Genomic DNA, 19,714 nt, shown 5'->3' with positions numbered 1-19,714 from the left:
CACAATCCAAGGTCTAGATGTGAGCTCGCCCTTGAAAGAAAGACCACTTTCCAAGACATCCCCCGATGACACATTGGAACGTCAACCGCTGTCGAACCAATCCCAATGTTGTGCCGATCGAGTTGGCATAGAGGCGACCTTAGGGAGCTCCCGCGTAGCAATCGGGATGTGCTTTCATGCCCATCTCTCACAAAAACCAATGTTAGCTGTGGACAAATTTGGAATCCAAGGGCTCGCATCCATCGATATCGTCGGCACTGGGTCTATATATTCAAAGGCCACGGAGAGGTTCCGATAAGAGAAGCTCCCCTGCTCGCTCGCACAAACATCCCAAATTCTAGACACAAGCTCCCGCCCTTGGCATCGCTCTCCAGATCACCGCAATGATAGATTGGAATGACAACCACTGTCGAACAACTCTCGAAATTGTGGCAATCTAGTGAGAAAGAAGAGCAACTTTGGAGAGCTGCGCATAGCAAACGGGCTGTGCTGCTACTTCATTCCGCTCTTATATAGATCCAAAATTGTTAATTTTGTTTGGAATTCGAGGCTGCATTTGTCCTTGCTCAAAAAAGCAATGGCTCTTCAAATTGAATGGCCACGGGGAGCTTCCGATAACAAAGGCTCCCTTGTCACTCGTGATGTGCAGGACAACTGCTAGACAACGGGTCACCCTTCAGATCACTGCACAGGAAACCACCACAACGGCACCATTGGAACGACAACCGCTGCCGAACCATTCTGAAAATTTTGTGCCAAAGAAGTTGTTGCAAAGAGAATGACTCTAGGGAGAGAGCCCTCGCATAGCAAAATCAGGATGGCTTCACAGCCCTCCCAATAGAAACGATGCTGGTGCCAATATTCCAAAAATCCAAATAACGTGTCTTTCGCGAACACCAGCACTGATTTCTATTGGGGAGGGTCGCCAAGAACTTTTGTTATCAAAGTTCCCATTGTAGACATGATAGGCACACAAAAAATTGCTAGAGCCCCAAGCACCCACCTCATGGCTAGACAAGGGTTCGCCATTAGTAGATCAACTTTGAAATCGCTGACCAGATGCACTGTGGAATGGCAACCACTGCCAAGCCTCTTTCGTAATTGCATTGGTTGAGTGATCGAAGAAGGTGATCTAAGAGAGAGTCCAAGGCTAGGGATTCATTGGGGGATTTGCACCGATAGCAAAAAATTATGCAATACCCGAGCAACACCGGACGGAGGTGCTAGACGAGGGCTCCCATTTTAGATCGAGTTTTAAAATCACCAAGTAGACGCGGTCAGGGCTGGCAACCACTGCGAAACCTTTTTTCAAAATTGCGCCAGCTGAGTGACAAGAAAACATGATCTAAATGAGAGTCCAGGAATAGCACCCTTGAGGATGGGCTTCATGCCCCTCTAATTGATTCAACGTCGCCGTCCGCCGTTTCAAAATCCGACATATCCATCTGCCCTGACAGTGGTGTTGAATCAATGAGGGGGGCACGGGAGAGGCTCGTGGCAACCACCTCTCCCATTGTAGCCGTGATAGGCATGCAAAAATTTTTGCTAGAGTGCCAAGCACCCACCTCATGGCTAGAGACAAGGGCTCACCATTAGATCAACTTTGAAATTTCTGAACAGACACGCTGTAGAATGGCAACTGCTGCCAAGTTGCTTCCGTAGTTGCGTCGGTCGAGTGACCGAAGAAGGTGATCTAAGATAGGGTCCAAGCATAGGAATTCATTGGGGGATTCACACCGATGGCATAAATTTATGCAATACTCGAGCAACACCGGACGAAGGTGCTAGATGAGGGCTCCCATTTTAGATCGAGTTTTAAAATCACCAAGTAGACGCAGTGAGGGCTGGCAACCGTTGCCAAACCTTTTTCCAAAATAGCGCCAGTTGAGTGACAAGAAAACATGATCTAAAGGAGAGTCCAGGAATAGCACCCTCGAGGGTGGGCTTCATGTCCCTCTAATTGATTCAACGTCGGCGTCCACCATTTCAAAATCTGACATATCCATCCGCCCTGACAGCGGCGTTGAATCAATGAGGGGGGCACGGGAGAGGCTCGCGACGACTACCTCTCCCGTTGTAGCCATGATAGGCACGCAAAACATTTTGCTAGAGCACCAAGCACCCACCTCATGGCTAGAGACAAGGGCTCGCCATTAGATCAACTTCGAAATCACTAAACAGACGCGTTGTAGAATGGCAACCGCTGCCAAGTCTCTTCCGTAGTTGCGTTGGTTGAGTGATCGAAGAAGGTGATCTAAGAGAGGGTCCAAGCATAGGCATTCGTTGGGGGATTCACGCCGATGTCATAAATTTATGCAATACCCGAGCAATACCGGACGGAGGTGCTAGACGAGGGCTCCCATTTTAGATCGAGTTTTAAAATCACCAAGTAGACGTGGTGAGGGCTGGCAACCGCTGCCAAACCTTTTTCCAAAATTGTGCCAGCTGAGTGACAAGAAAACATGATCTAAAGGAGAGTCCAGGAATAGCACCCTCGAGGGTGGGCTTCATGCCCATCTAATTGATTCAACATCGGCATCCACCATTTCAAAATCTGACATATCCATCCGCCCTGACAGCGGCGTTGAATCAATGAGGGGGGCATGGGAGAGGCTCACGACAACCACCTCTCCCATTGTAGCCGCGATAGGCATGCAAAAAATTTTGCTAGAGTGCCAAGCACCCACTTCATGGCTAGAGACAAGGGCTCGCCATTAGATCAACTTTGAAATCGCTGAACAGATGCGCTGTAGAATGGCAACCGCTGCCAAGTCTCTTCTGTAGTTGTGTCGGTCGAGTGATGGAAGAAGGTGATCTAAGAGAGGGTCCAAGCATAGGCATTCATCGGGGGATTCATGCCGATGGCATAAATTTATGCAATACCCGAGCAACACCGGACGGAGGTGCTAGACGAGGGCTCCCATTTTAGATCGAGTTTTAAAATCACCAAGTAGACACGGTGAGGGCTGGCAACCGCTGCCAAACCTTTTTCCAAAATTGCGCCAGCTGAGTGACAAGAAAACATGATCTAAAGGAGAGTCTAGGAATAGCAGCCTCGAGGGTGGGCTTCATGCCCCTCTAATTGATTCAACGTTGGCATCCACCGTTTCAAAATCCAACATATCCATCCGCCCTGACAGTGGCGTTGAATCAATGAGAGGGGCAATAGGCATGCAAAAAATTTTGCTAGAGCGCCAAGCACCCACCTCATGGCTAGAGACAAGGGCTCGCCATTAGATCAACTTTGAAATTGCTGAACAGACGTGCTGTAGAATGGCAACCACTGCCAAGTCTCTTTCGTAGTTGCGTCGGTCGAGTGATCGAAGAAGGTGATCTAAGAGATGGTCCAAGCGTAGGCATTCGTTGGGGGATTTGCACCGTTGGCATAATTTTATGCAATACCCGAGAAACACCAGACGGAGGTGCTAGGCGAGGGCTCCCATTTTAGATCGAGTTTTAAAATCACCAAGTAGACGCGGTGAGGGATGGTAACCGCTGCCAAACCTATTTTCAAAATTGCGCCAGCTAAGTGAGAAGAAAACATGATCTAAAGGAGAGTCGAGGAATAGCACATCCAAGGTGGGCTTCATGCCCCTCTAATTGATTCAATGTCGGCGTCCACCATTTCAAAATCTGACATATCCATCTGCCTTGACACCGGCGTTGAATCAATGAGAGGGGCACGGGAGAGGCTCGTGGCAACCACCTCTCCTATATAAGCTATTAGTGCGAGGCTCACTCTGTATTAGAAATTAGCGAACACACCGACATCCACCTTAAAAATCCAAATCCTTTAAAATTCCTACCAAACAGACATTCACGACCCAATTTTTTATGAGGTCGACAGAGGAGCATAAGATTGTCATCGGTTAGGAGATGTGAGTTCATGGAGGCAAGCGACTGAAATGGTCATCGAGCTCATCCGATCAACTGGATGAATTTCACCTTGAAGGGGCCCAATCCAAAAGTTCTGGAGGTCATCCAAGTACTAGACGCGAGCTCGCCCTTGAAAGAAAGACCACTTTCCAAGACATCCCCCATTCACTTGTGACACGACGCACAAGCCAAGTGCTAGATGCGAGCTCGCCCTTGAAAGAAAGACCACTTTCCAAGACATCCCCCGATGACACATTGGAATGACAACCGCTGTCGAAGCATTCCCAATGTTGTGCCGATCGAGTTGGCACAGAGGCGACCTTAGGGAGCTCCCGCGTAGCAATCGGGATGTGCTTTCATACCCATCTCTCACAAAAACCAATCTTAGCTGTGAACAAATTTCACCGCAATGACACCATTGGAACAACGACCACTATCGAACAACTCCCGAATTTGTGCCCCGATGGAGTGAGAAAGAATAGCAACTTTGGGGAGCCGCGCATCGCAAACGGGCTGCTGCTTCATTTCGCTCTTATATATAGATTCGATGTTGTTGATTTCGTTTGGAATTCGAGACTGCATTCGTCCTTGCTCACACAAGCAATGGCTCTTCTCATCGAATGGCCACGGGGAGCTTCCGATCACAAAGGCTCCCTTGTCACTCATGATGCGCAGCCCAACTGCTTTCCAAAATTGCGCCAGCTGAGTGACAAGAAAACATGATCTAAAGAAGAGTTGAGGAATAGCACCTCGAGGGTGGGCTTCATGCCCCTCCAATTGATTCAACGTCGGTGTCCACCGTTTCAAAATTCAACATTTCCATCTGCCTTGACACCGTCATTGAATCAATGAGAGGGGCACAGGAGAGGTTCGCGACAACAACCTCTCCTATATAAGCTATCAGTGCGAGGCTCACTCTGCATTAGAAATTAGCGAACACGTCGACATCCGCCATAAAAATCCAAATCGTTGAAAATTCTGACCAAACAGCCATCCACGACCCAATTTATTATGAGGTTGTCTAAGGAGCAAAAGATTGTCATTGGTTAGGAGATGTGAATTCATGGAGCCAAGGGACTAAAATGGTCATCGAGCTCATCCGATCAACTGGATGAATTTCACCTTGAAGGCGCCCAATCCAAAAGTTTCGAAGGTCATCTCCTAGAACTCTCAAGAACAAGGACCATCTTACTTGCAAACTCTGCTACTGCGCAAACATAGGTTGCAATTAAAGAGAAATTGCCAGGCCATCACAGTGGCCCGAGGCCAATGCTCTGACTAAGTCAATTTTCTCTTGCAATCACCATGCCGCCGTTCACAGAGAGATCTCCCCATTCACTTGCAACACGACGCACAATCCAAGTGATAGATGTGAGCTCATCCTTGAAAGGCCAGGCCACTTTCCAAGACATCCCCCGATGACACATTGGAACGACAACCGCTATCGAACCATTCCCAATGTTGTGCCGATTGAGTTGGCACAGAGGCAACCTTAGGGAGCTCTCGCGTAGCAATCGGGATGTGCTTTTGTACCCATCTCTCACAAAAACCAATCTTAGCTATGAACAAATTTAGAATCCAAGGCTCGTATCCATCGATATCGTCGGCACTGGGTCTATATATTCAAAGGCCACGGAGAGGTTCCGATAAGAGAAGCTCCCCTGCTCGCTTGCACAAACATCCCAAATGCTAGACACAAGCTCCCACCCTTAGCATCGCTCTCTAGATCGCCGCAATGACACATTGGAATGACAACCGCTGTCGAACAACTCCTGAATTTGTGCCGATGGAGTGAGAAAGATGAGCAACTTTTGGGAGCCGTGCATGGCAAACAGGCTGCTGCTTCATTCCGCTCTTATATATAGATCCGATGTCATTGATTTCGTTTGGAATCCGAGGCTGCATTCGTCCTTGCTCACACAAGCAATGGCTCTTCTGATCGAATGGTCACGGGGAGCTTCCGATTATAAAGGCTCCCTTGTCACCCGTGATGCGTAGCCCAACTGCTAGACGATGGCTCACCCTTCAGATCGCTGCCCAGGCAACCACCACAACAGCACCATTGGAACGACAACCGCTACCGAACCATTCCAAAAAAAATTTTCCAAAGAAGTTGTTGCAAAGAGAATGACTCTGGGGAGAGAGCCCTCACATAGCAAAATCGGGATGGCTTCACGGCAGCTAGATGGGATTTGAATTCATGGAGCCAAGGGAGTGAAATGGTCATCGAGCTCATCCAATCAACTGGATGAATTTCACCTTGAAGGGGCCCAATCCAAAAGTTCTGGAGGTCATCTCCTGGAACTATCAAGAACAAAGGCCAATATTACATGCAAACTCTGCTACTATGCAAACATAGGTTGCAATTATAGAGAAATTGCAAGGCCGTCATAATGGCCCGAGGCCAATGCTCTGACTACTAAGTCAATTTTCTCTTGCAATCACCATGCCGCCGTTCACAGAGAGATCTCCCCATTCACTTGTGACAACACACAATCCAAGTGCTAGACGCGATCTCGCCCTTGAAAGGCCGCATTCCAAGACATCCCGATGACACATTGGAACGACAACTGCTGTCGAACCATTCCCAATGTTGTGCCAATCGAGTTGGCACAGAGGCGATCTTAGGGAGCTCCCGTGAATCGATCGGGAAGTTCTTTCGTACCCATCTCTCACAAAAACCAATGTTAGCTGAAAAATTTTAGAATCCAAGGCTTGTATCCATCGATATCATCGGCACTAGGTCTATATTCAAAGGCCACAGAGAGGTTCTGATAAGAGAAGCTCCCCTACTCGCTTGCACAAACATCCCCAAATGCTAGACGCAAGCTCCTACCCTTAGCATCGCTCTCTAGATCACTGCAATGACACATTGGAACGACAACCGCTGTCGAACAACTCCCAAATTTGTGCCAATGGAGTGAGAAAGAAAAGCCAGATCGGGTCGACGAAAATAGCTAAGCCAGATCGGGTCAGCCAGCATGGCTCGGCCACCATTTTTTGCCGAGAGCTTTTGATATTAAAGCTCCCATGTAGCAGTGATAAGTACACCATGACAAAATTTCTAGAGCGCCGAGCACCCATAGCAAATTGCCATTATACCAAGCAATGCCGGAGTGCTAGATAAGGGCTCACATTTAAATCAAGTTTTAAAATCACCAAAAACACACGCCATGGATCGGCAATCGCTGCCTCACCTTTTCCAAAATTGAGTCATCGAAAAACATGATCTAAAGGAGAGCCACGGAAAAGCACTGAGATCGCTTCATGCCCCTTTCATTCATTAAACATCAGCATACACTATTTGAAAACCCAACAATCCGATCCGCCTAGACACCAATGTTGAATCAATGAAAGGGGCATGGGAGAGGCTCGCGGCAACAACCTCTCCTATATAAGCTATTAGTGCGAGGCTCGCTCTGCACTAGAAATCTACGATAGTGCAGACAAAAACCTTAAAAATCTAATTCAATGAAAAATGTGACCAAACAGCCATCCACGACACCATTTTTGGAGCTCGCCCAGATCGGCTTGGCCAGCATGGCTCGGCCAGATCGGCTCGGCCAGCATGGTGACTTGCTGACTCGGTGAGAGTACTTTGAACTGTCAAGAACAAAGGCCAATCTAACATGCAAACTCTGCTACTGTGCAAACATAGGTTGCAATTATAGAGAAATTGCAAGGCTGTCACAATGGCCTGAGGCCAGTGCTCCAACTACTAAGTCAATTTTCTCTTGCAATCGCCATGCCGCCGTTCACAAAGAGATCTCCCCATTCACTTGTGACGACACACAATCCAAGTGCTAGATGTGAGCTTGCCCTTGAAAGGCCACGTTCCAAGACATCTCGATGACACATTGGAACGACAACCACTGTCGAACCATTCCCAATGTTGTGCTGATCGAGTTGGCACAGAGGCGATCTTAGGGAACTCCTGCGTATCGATCAGGAAGTGCTTTCGTACCCATCTCTCACAAAAACCAATGTTAGCTGAACAATTTTATAATCCAAGGCTCATATCCATCGATATTGTCGGCACTAGGTCTATATTCAAAGGCCACGGAGAGGTTTCGATAAGAGAAGCTCCCCTGCACGCTTGCACAAACATCCCCAAATGCTAGACGCAAGCTCCTGCACTTAGCATCGCTCTCCAGATCACTGTAATGACACATTGGAATGACAACCACTGTCGAACAACTCCCAAATTTGTGCCGATGGAGTGAGAAATGAGAGCCAGATCGGGTCGACGAAAATGGCTAAGCCAGATCGGGTTGGCCAGCATGGCTCGACCACCATTTTTTGCTGAGAGCTTTCGATATTAAAGCTCCCATGTAGCCGCGATAAGTACACCATGAAAAATTTCTAGAGCGTCGAGTACCCATAGCAAATTGCCATTATACCAAGAAATGTCAGAGTGCTAGACAAGGGCTCACGTTTAGATCAAGTTTTAAAACCACCAAAAACACATGCCATGGATCGGCAACCGCTGCCTCACCTTTTCCAAAATCGAGTCATCGGAAAACATGATCTAAAGGAGAGCCGAGGAAAAGCACTGAGATCGCTTCATGTCCCTTTCATTCATTCAAGATCAGCCATCCACGACACCATTTTTGGAGCTCGCCCAGATTGGCTTGGCCAGAATGGCTCGCCCAGATCAGCTCGGCCAGCATGGCTGGGCCAGATCGGCTCGACCAGCATGGTGACTTGCTGACTTGGTGAGAGTACTTCAAACTGTCAAGAACAAAGGCCAATCTAATGTGCAAACTCTGCTACTGTGCAAACATAGGTTGCAATTATAGAGAAATTTCAAGGCCGTCACAATGGCCCGAGGCCAATGCTCCGACTACTAAGTCAATTTTCTCTTGCAATCGCCATGTCGCCGTTCACAGAGAGATCTCCCCAATCACTTGTGATGACGCACAATCCAAGTGCTAGACACGAGCTCGCCCTTGAAAGGCCGCATTCCAAGACATCCCGATGACACATTGGATTGACAACCGCTGTCGAACCATTCCCAATGTTGTGCCGATCGAGTTGGCACAGAGGCGATCTTAGGGAACTCTCACGTATCGATCGGGAAGTGCTTTCGTAACCATCTCTCACAAAAACCAATGTTAGCTGAACAATTTTAGAATCCAAGGCTCGTATCCATCGATATCGTCAGCACTGGGTCTATATTCAAAGGCCATGGAGAGGTTTCGATAAGAGAAGCTCCCCTGCTTGCTTGCTCAAACATCCCCAAATGCTAGATGCAAGCTCCCACCCTTAGCATCGCTCTCCAGATCACCGTAATGACACATTGGAACGACAACCACTGTCGAACAACTCCCAAATTTTTGTCGATGGTGTGAGAAAGAAGAGCCAGATTAGGTCAACGAAAATGGCTAAGCCAGATCAGGTCGGCCAGCATGGCTCGGCCACCATTTTTTGCTGAGAGCTTTCGATATTAAAGCTCCCATGTAGCCGCGAAAAGTACACCATGACAAATTGCTAGAGTGTCGAGCACCCATAGCAAATTGCCATTATACCAAGCAACGTCGGAGTGCTAGACAAGGGCTCACATTTAGATCAAGTTTTAAAATCACCAAAAACACACGCCATGGATCGGCAACCGCTGCCTCACCTTTTCCAAAATTGAGTCATTGGAAAACATGATCTAAAGGAGAGCTGAGGAAAAGCACTGAGATCGCTTCATGCCCCTTTCATTCATTCAACATCAGCATACACCCTTTGAAAACCCAACAATCCGATCCGCCTAGACACCAATGTTGAATCAATGAAAGGGGCATGGGAGAGGCTCGCGGTAACAACCTCTCCTATATAAGCTATTAGTGCGAGGCTCGCTCTGCATTAGAAATCTGCGATAGCATGGACAACTCCCTTAAAAATCCAATTCAATGAAAAATGTGACCAAACAGCCATCCACGACACCGTTTTTGGAGCTCGGCCAGATCGGGTCGGCCAAAATGGCTCGCCCAGATCGTGTTGGCCAGCATGGCTCACCCAGATCGGCTCAGCAAGCTTGGCTTGGCCAGCATGGCTCACCCAGATTAGCTCAGCCAGCATGGTGACTTGGTGACTTGGTGAGAGTACTTGGAACTGTCAAGAACAAAGGCCAATCTTACATGCAAACTCTGCTACTGTGCAAACATAGGTTGCAATTATAGAGAAATTGCAAGGCCGTGACAATGGCCTGAGGCCAATGCTCCGACTACTAAGTCAATTTTCTCTTGCAATTGCCATGCCGCCGTTCACAAAGAGATCTCCCCATTCACTTATGATGACGCACAATCCAAGTGCTAGATGTGAGCTCACCCTTGAAAGGCCGCGTTCCAAGACATCTCGATGACACATTGGAACGACAACCGCTGTCGAACCATTCCCAATGTTGTGCTGATTGAGTTGGCATAGAGGCAACCAAACAGCCATCCACGACACCATTTTTGGAGCTTAACCAGATCGGCTCACCCAGAATGGCTCGCCCAGATCGGCTCAGCCAACATGGCTCGGCTAGAATGGCTCGGCCAGCATGGCTCGGCCAGAACGGCTCACCCAGATTGGCTCAACCAGCGTGGCCCGGCCAGAACAGCTCGGCCAGCATGGGTCAGCCAGAATGGGTCACCCAGATCAGCTCGACCAGAATGGCTCGCCCAAATCGGCTCGGCCAGCATGGCTTGTCCAAAACGGCTCAACCAGATCGGGTCGGCCAGAATGGCTCGTCTAGATTGGCTCGGCCAACATAGCTCGGCCAGAACAGCTCGGCCAGATCGGGATGGTGACTTGATGAATAGACTTAGAGATTTGACTTGGTGGGCCGACCTGGCGGGGTGACTTGATGAACGCACTTGAAGGGTCGACTTGGTGGGGTGACTCTATGAACGGACCTAAAGAGTTGACTTGGTGAGAGTACTTGGCGGGGTGACTCGATGAAAGGACTTAAAGAGTCAACTTGGTGAGAGTACTTGGTGGGGCAACTTGATGAACGTACTTGAAGAATCGACTTGGTTAGAGTACTTGGTGGGGTGACTTGATGAACGGACTCAAAGAGAAGATTTGGTGAGAGTACCTGGTGGCTCGACTTGATGAGCAGACTTAAAGAGTTGACTTGGTGAGAGTACTTGGCGGGGTGAACTGATGAACGAACATAAAGAGTCGGCTTGGTGGGAGTACTTGGTGGGCCGACCTGTTGGGGTGACTTTATGGACGGACTTAAAGAGTCGACTTGGTTAGATTACTTGTTCTGGTGACTTGATGAATGGACTTGAAGAGTTGACTTGGTGGGGTGACTTGATGAAAAGACTTAAAGGGTCGACTTGGTGAGAGTACTTGGTGGGGTGACTTGATGAACGGACTTAAAGGGTCAACTTGGCGGGGTGACTTGATGAACGAACCTAAAGAGTTGACTTGGTGAGACTACTTGGCGGGGTGAACTGATGAACGGACTTAAGGAGTCAACTTGGTGGGAGTACTTGGTGGGCCGACTTGATGAACGGACTTATAGAGTCAACTTGGTGAGAGTAGTTGTTTTGGTGACTTGATGAACGGACTTAAAGAGTCAGCTTGGCGGGGTGACTTGATGAAAGGACTTAAAGAGTCGACTTGGTGGGGTGACTCGATGAATGAACTTAGAGGGTCGACTTTGCGGGGTGACTTGATGAATGGACCTAAAGAGTTGACTTGGTGAGAGTACTCGGTGGGGTGACCTGATGAACAGACTTAGAGAGTCGACTTGGTGAGAGTCCTTGGTGGGCCAACCTGGTTGGGTGACCATCTCTTTCCTTCTTACCATCCGGGTAGGATAAAAATGCAATGATAGAACGTGCCAATGAGACGGAGCCCTTGGCTAAAAGATACAACTCCATACACACTCACCAACAAGCGCATCTTAGAATCGAACACCAAATGTGCAGTGTGTTGCAAGCCATGCAGACACCTACATATAGGGTATATCCATCAAAACAAAGTGACAAGTACTTCCCACCAGCTCTGCCATTGGGATTACCGAATGGGATAATACTCACCGCCACAGATTAATGACCATCATTACCGTCTCGGAATAGATACAAGCACATCGAGCTTCATCCGATCAGCTGGATGAATTTCACCTTGAAGGGGCCCAATCCAAAAGTTTCGGAGGTCATCTCCTGGAACTCTCAAGAACAAGGCCCATCTTACATGCAAACTCTGCTACTGTGCAAACATAGGTTGCAATTAAAGAGAAATTGTAAGGCCGTCACAATGGCCCGAGGCCAATGCTCTGACTAAGTCAATTTTCTCTTGCAATCACCATGCCGCCGTTCACAGAGAGATCTCCCCATTCACTTGTGATGCGATGCACAATCCAAGGGCTAGACGCGAGCTCGCCCTTGAAAGGCCACTTTCCAAGGCATCCCCCGATGACACATTGGAATGAAAACCGCTGTCGAACCATTTCCCAATGTTGTGCCGATCGAGTTGGCACAGAGCCGCTAGACGAGGGCTCCCATTTTAGATCAAGTTTTAAAATCACCAAGAAGATGTGGTGAGGGCTGGCAATCGCTGCCAAACCTTTTTCCAAAATTGCGCCAGCTAAGTGACTAGAAAACATGCTTTACGCGATAGGCACGCAAAAAATTTTGCTAGAGCGCCAAGCACCCACCTCATGGCTAGAGACAAGGGCTCGCCATTAGATCAATTTTGAAATCGCTGAACAGACGCGCTGTAAAATGGCAACCGCTACCAAGTCTCTTCCATAGTTGCATCGGTCGAGTGATCGAAGAAGGTGATCTAAGAGAGGGTCCAAGCGTAGGCATTCGTTCGGGGATTCGGGCCGATGGCATAAATTTATGCAATACCCAAGCAACACCGGATGGAGGTGCTAGACGAGGGCTCCCATTTTAGATCAAGTTTTAAAATCACCAAGTAGACACGGTGAGCGCTGGCAACCGCTGCCAAACCTTTTTCCAAAATCGCAGCAGCTGAGTGACAAGAAAACATGATCTAAAGGAGAGTCTAGGTATAGAACCCTCGAGGGTGGGCTTCATGCCCCTCTAATTGATTCAATGTCGGCGTCCACCGTTTCAAAATCTGACATATCCATCCGCCCTGATAGTGGCGTTGAATCAATGAGGGGGGCATGGGAGAGGCTCACGGCAACCATCTCTCCCATTGAAGTTGTGATAGGCACGCAAAAACATTTTGCTAGAGCGCCAAGCACCCACCTCATGGCTAGAGACAAGGGCTCGCCATTAGATCAACTTCAAAATCGCAGAACAGACACAGTGCAGAATGGCAACCGCTGCCAAGTCTCTTCCATAATTGCGTCGATCGAGTGATCGAAAAAGGTGATCTAAGAGAGGGTCCAAGTGTATCACATTCGTTGGGGTAATCACGCCGATGGCAAAAATTTATGCAATACCCGAGCAACACCGAACGGAGGTGCTAGATGAGGGCTCCCATTTTAGATCAAGTTTTAAAATCACAAAGAAGATGCGGTGAGGGCTGGCAACAGCTGCCAAACCTTTTTCCAAAATTGCACCAGCTGAGTGACAAGAAAACATGATCTAAAGGAGAGTCCAGGAATAGCACCCTCGAAGGTGGGCTTCATGCCCTTCTAATTGAGTCAACGTCAGCGTCCACCGTTTCAAAATATGACATATCCATCCGCCCTGACAGCGGCGTTGAATCAATGAGTTGGGCACGGGAGAGGCTCGCGGCAACCACCTCTCCCATTGTAGCCACGATAGGCTCACAAAAAATTTTGCTAGAGTGCCAAGTACCCACCTCATGGCTATAGACAAGGGCTCGCCATTAGATCAAACTTTGAAATTAAAGAATGGACACGGTGTAGAATGGCAACCGCTGCCAAGTCTCTTCCGTAATTGTGGCAGTTGAGTGATTGAAGAAGGTGATCTAAGAGAGGGTCCAAGCATGTAGGCATTCGTTGGGGGATTCGCGCCGATGGCAAAAAATTGTGCAATACCCGAGCAACACCGGACGGAGGTGCAAGACGAGGGCTCCCATTTTAGATCGAGTTTTAAAATCACCAAGTAGACGCGGTGAGGGGCTGGCAACCGCTGCCAAACCTTTTTCCGAAACTACGCCAGCTGAGTGACAAGAATACATGATCTAAAGGAGAGTCCAGGAATAGCACCCTCGAGGGTGGGCTTCATGCCCCTCTAATTGATTCAATGTCAGCGTCCACCGTTTCAAAATCTGACATTTCCATCCGCCCTGACAGTGGCGTTGAATCAATGAGGGGGGCACGGGAGAGGCTCACGGCAACCACCTCTCCCATTGTAGCTGTGATAGGCATGCAAAAAATTTTGCTAGAGCGCCAAGCACCCACCTCATGGCTAGTGACAAGGGCTCGCCATTAGATCAACTTTGAAATCGCTGAACAGACACGCTGTAGAAAGGCAACCGCTGCCAAGTCTCTTCCGTAGTTGCGTCGGTCGAGTGATCAAAGAGGGTGATCTAAGAGAGGGTCCAAGCGTAGGCATTCGTTGGGGGATTCGCACCGATGCCATAAATTTATGCAATACCTAAGAAACACCGGACGGAGGTGCTAGACGAGGGCTCCCATTTTAGATCTAGTTTTAAAATCACCAAGTAGATGCGGTGAGGGCTGGCAACCACTGCCAAACCTTTTTTCGAAATTGCGAAAGCTGAGTGACAAGAAAACATGATCCAAAGGAGAGTCGAGAAATAGCACCCTCGAGGGTGGGCTTCATGCCCCTCTAATTGATTCAACCTCAGCATCCACCATTTCAAAATCTGACATATCCATCCGCCCTGACAGTGGCATTGAATCAATGAGGGGGGCACGAGAGAGGCTCGCGGCAACCACCTCTCCCGTTGTAGCCGTGATAGGCACGCAAAAAATTTTGCTAGAGCGCCAAGCACCCACCTCATGGCTAGAGACAAGGGCTCGCCATTAGATCAACTTCGAAATCACTGAACAGACGCGCTGTAGAATGGCAACCGCTGCCAAGTCTCTTCCATAGTTGTGTCGGTCGAGTGATCGAAGAAGGTGAACTAAGAGAGGCACCAAGCATAGGCATTCATTGGGGGATTCGCGCCGATGGCTAAAATTTATGCAATACCCGAGCAACACCGGACGGAGGTGCTAGACGAGGGCTCCCATTTTAGATCATGTTTTAAAATCACCGAGTAGACGCGGTGAGGGCTGGCAACCACTGCCAAACCTTTTTCCAAAATTGCACCAGCTGAGTGACAAGAAAACATGATCTAAAGGAGAGTCCAGGAATAGCACCCTCGAGGGTGGGCTTCATGCCCCTCTAATTGATTCAACGTCGGCGTCCACCTTTTCAAAATCTGACATATCCATCCACCCTGACAGCGGCGTTGAATCAATGAGGGGGGCACGGGAGAGGCTCGCGGAAACCACCTCTCCCATTGTAGCCATAATAGGCACGCAAAAAATTTTTCTAGAGCGCCAAGCACCCACCTCATGGCTAGAGACAAGGGCTCACCATTAGATCAACTTCGAAATCGCTGAACAGACGCGCTGTAGAATGGCAACCGCTGCCAAGTCTCTTCCGTAGTTGCGTCGGTCGAGTGATCAAAGAAGGTGATCTAAGAGAGGGTCCAAGCGTAGGCATTCGTTGGGGGATTCGCAATGATGGCATAATTTTATGCAATACCCGAGCAACACCAGATGGAGGTGCTAGACGAGGGCTCCCATTTTAGATCGAGTTTTAAAATCACCAAGTAGATGCGGTGAGGGATGGCAACCACTGCCAAACCTTTTTCTGAAATTGCGCCAGCTGAGTGAGAAGAAAACATCATCTAAAGGAGAGTCGAGGAATAGCACATTCGGGGTGGGCTTCATGCCCCTCTAATTGATTCAACGTCGGTGTCCACTGTTTCAAAATCTGACATATCCATCCGCCTTGACACCAGCATTGAATCAATTAGGGGGGCATGGGAGAGGCTCGCAGCAACCACCTCTCCTATATAAGCTATTAGTGCGAGGCTTGCTTTGCATTAGAAATTAGCGAACACACCAACATCTGCCTTAAAAATCCAAATCCTTTAAAATTCCTACCAAACAGCCATTCATGACCCAATTTTTTATGAGGTCGGCAGAGGAGCAAAATATTGTCATCGGTTAGAAGATGTGAGTTCATGGAGCCGAGGGACTAAAATGGTCATCGAGCTCATCCGATCAACTGGATGAATTTCACCTTGAAGGGGCCCAATCCAAAAGTTTCAGAGGTCATCTCTTGGAACTCTCGAGAACAAGGCCCATCTTACATGCAAACTCTGCTACTGCGTAAACATAGGTTGCAATTAAAGAGAAATTGTGATTCCGTCACAATGGTCTGAGGCCAATGGCTCCGACTAAGTCAATTTTCTCTTGCAATCACCATGCCGCCGTTCACAGAGAGATCTCCCCATTCACTTGTGACACGACGCACAATCCAAGGTCTAGACACGAGCTCGCCCTTGAAAGAAAGACCACTTTCCAAGACATCCCCCGATGACACATTGGAACATCAACCGCTATCGAACCAATCCCAATGTTGTGCCGATCGAGTTGGCACAGAGGCGACCTTAGGGAGCTCTCGCGTAGCAATCAGGATGTGCTTTCATGCCCATCTCTCACAAAAACCAATGTTAGCTATGGACAAATTTGGAATCCAAGGGCTCGCATCCATCGATATCGTCGGCACTGGGTCTATATATTCAAAGGCCACGGAGAGGTTCCGATAAGAGAAGCTCCCCTGCTCACTCGCACAAACATCCCAAATTCTAGACACAAGCTCCCACCCTTAGCATCGCTCTCCAGATCACCGCAATGACACATTGGAATGACAACCGCTATCGAACAACTCCCAAAATTGTGGCAATGGAGTGAGAAAGAAGAGAAACTTTGGGGAGCCGAGCATAGCAAATGGGCTGTGTTGCTGCTTCATTCCGCTCTTATATAGATCCAAAATCATTGATTTCATTTGGAATCCGAGGCTGCATTCATCCTTGCTCAAACAAGCAATGGCTCTTCTAATTGAATGGCCATGGGGAGCTTCCGATAACAAAGGCTCCCTTGTCACTCGTGATGCGCATGCCAACTGCTAGATGATGGGTCGCCCTTCAGATCGCTGCCCAGGCAACCACCACAATGGCACCATTGGAACGACAACCGCTCCCGAACCATTCTAAAAATTTTGTGCCAAAGAAGTTGTTGCGTAGAGAATGACTCTGGGGAGAGAGCCCTCCCATAGAAAAATCGGGATGGCTTCACGGCCCTCCCAATAGAAACGATACTGGTGCCAATATTCAAAAAATCCAAATAATGTGTCTTTCGCGAACACCAGCACTGATTTCTATTGGGGAGGGTCGCCGAGAAATTTTGTTATCAAAGCTCCCATTGTAGCCGCGATAGGCACACAAAAAATTCCTAGAGCCCCAAGCACCCACCTCATGGCTAGACAAGGGCTCGCCATTAGTAGATCAACTTCAAAATCACTGAACAGACGCGCTGTGGAATGGCAACCGCTGCCAAGCCTCTTCCGTAATTGTGTCGGTCGAGTGAACGAAGAAGATGATTTAAGAGAGAGTCCAAGGCTAGGGATTCATTAGGGAATTCACGCCGATAGCAAAAAATTATGCAATACCCGAGCAACACCGGACGAAGGTGCTAGACGAGGGCTCCCATTTTAGATCGAGTTTTAAAATCACCAAGTAGACACGGTGAGGGCTGGCAACCACTGCCAAACCTTTTTTTGAAATTGCGGCAGCTGAGTGACAAGAAAACATGATCTAAAGGAGAGTCCAGGTATAGCACCCTCGAGGGTGGGCTTCATGCCCCTCTAATTGATTCAACGTCGGCGTCCACCATTTCAAAATCTGACATATCCATCCACCCTGACAGTGGCATTGAATCAATGAGGGGGGCACGGGAGAGGCTCATGGAAACCACCTCTCCCATTGTAGCCACGATAGGCACGCAAAAAAATTTTGCTAGAGCACCAAGCACCCACCTCATGGCTAGAGACAAGGGCTTGCCATTAGATCAACTTCAAAATCGTAGAACAGACGCGGTGTAGAATGGCAACCGCTGCCAAGTCTCTTCCATAATTGCGTCGGTCGAGTGATCAAAAAAGGTGATCTAAGAGAGGGTCCAAGCATAGGGAATTCGTTGGGGTAATCACGCCGATGGAAAAAATTTATGCAATACTCGAGCAACACCGGATGGAGGTGCTAGACGAGGGCTCCCATTTTAGATCGAGTTTTAAAATCACAAAGAAGACGCGGTGAGGGCTGGCAACCCCTGCCAAACCTTTTTCCAAAATTGCGCCAGCTGAGTGACAAGAAAACATGATCTAAAGGAGAGTCCAGGAATAGCACCCTCGAAGGTGGGCTTCATGCCCTTCTAATTGATTCAATGTCGGCGTCCACCGTTTCAAAATCCGACATATCCATCCACCCTGACAGTGGCGTTGAATCAATGAGCTGGGCACGGGAGAGGCTCGCGGCAACCACATCTCCCATTGTAGCCACGATAGGCTCACAAAGAATTTTGCTAGAGCACCAAGTACCCACCTCATGGCTATAGACAAGGGCTCGCCATTACATCAAACTTTGAAATCGCAGAATGGACGTGATGTAGAATGGCAACCTCTGCCAAGTCTCTTCCGTAATTGCATCGGTTGAGTGATCAAAGAAGGTGATCTAAGAGAGGGTCCAAGCGTGTAGGCATTCATTGGGGGATTTGTGCCAATGGCAAAAATTTGTGCAATACCTAAGAAACACCGGACGGAGGTGCAAGACAAGGGCTCCCGTTTTAGATTGAGTTTTAAAATCACCAAGTAGATGCGGTGAGGGGCTGGCAACCACTGCCAAACCTTTTTTTGAAATTGTGCTAGCTTGGTGACATGAATACATGATCTAAAGGAGAGTCCAGGAATAGCACCCTCAAGGGTGGGCTTCATACCCCTCTAATTGATTCAACGTCAGCATCCACCGTTTCAAAATCTGACATTTCCATCCGCCCTGATAGCGGCGTTGAATAATATAGGGGGGCACAGGAGAGGCTCGTGACAACCACCTCTCCCATTGTAGCCGTGATAGGCACGCAAAATATTTTGCTAGAGCACCAAGCACCCACCTCATGGCTAGAGACAAGGGCTCGCCATTAGATCAACTTCGAAATTGCTGAACAGACAAGCTATAGAATGGCAACCGTTGGCAAGTCTCTTCCGTAGTTGCGTCGGTCGAGTGATCGAAGAAGGTGATCTAAGAGAGGGTCCAAGCATAGGCATTCATTGGGGGATTCATGCCGATGGCATAAATTTATGCAATACCCGAGAAACACCGGACGGAGGTGCTAGACGAGGGCTCCCATTTTAGATCAAGTTTTAAAATCACCAAGTAGATGCGGTGAGGGCTGGCAACCACTGCCAAACCTTTTTCCAAAATTGCGCCAGCTGAGTGACAAGAAAACATGATCTAAAGGAGAGTCAATAAATAGCACCCTCGAGGGTGGACTTCATGCCCCTCTAATTGATTCAACGTCGGCGTCCACCGTTTCAAAATTTGACATATCCATCCGCCCTGATAGCGGCGTTGAATCAATGAGGGGGGCACTGGAGAGGCTCACAGCAACCACCTCTCCCGTTGTAGCTGCGATAGGCACGCAAAAAATTTTGCTAGAGCGCCAAGCACCAACATCATGGCTAGAGACAAGGGCTCCCCATTAGATCAACTTTGAAATCGCTGAACAAACGCGCTGTAGAATGGCAACCGCTGCCAAGTCTCTTCCATAGTTACGTCGATTGAGTGATCGAAGAAGGTGATCTAAGAGATGGTCCAAGCATAGGCATTCGTTGGGGGA

Source organism: Cupressus sempervirens, chromosome 7, assembly GCF_028749045.1.
Source record: "Cupressus sempervirens isolate cs-2001-9-10 chromosome 7, ASM2874904v1, whole genome shotgun sequence".
Classification (NCBI taxonomy): Eukaryota; Viridiplantae; Streptophyta; class Pinopsida; order Cupressales; family Cupressaceae; genus Cupressus; species Cupressus sempervirens.
Note: the sequence above shows the minus strand (reverse complement) of the source record.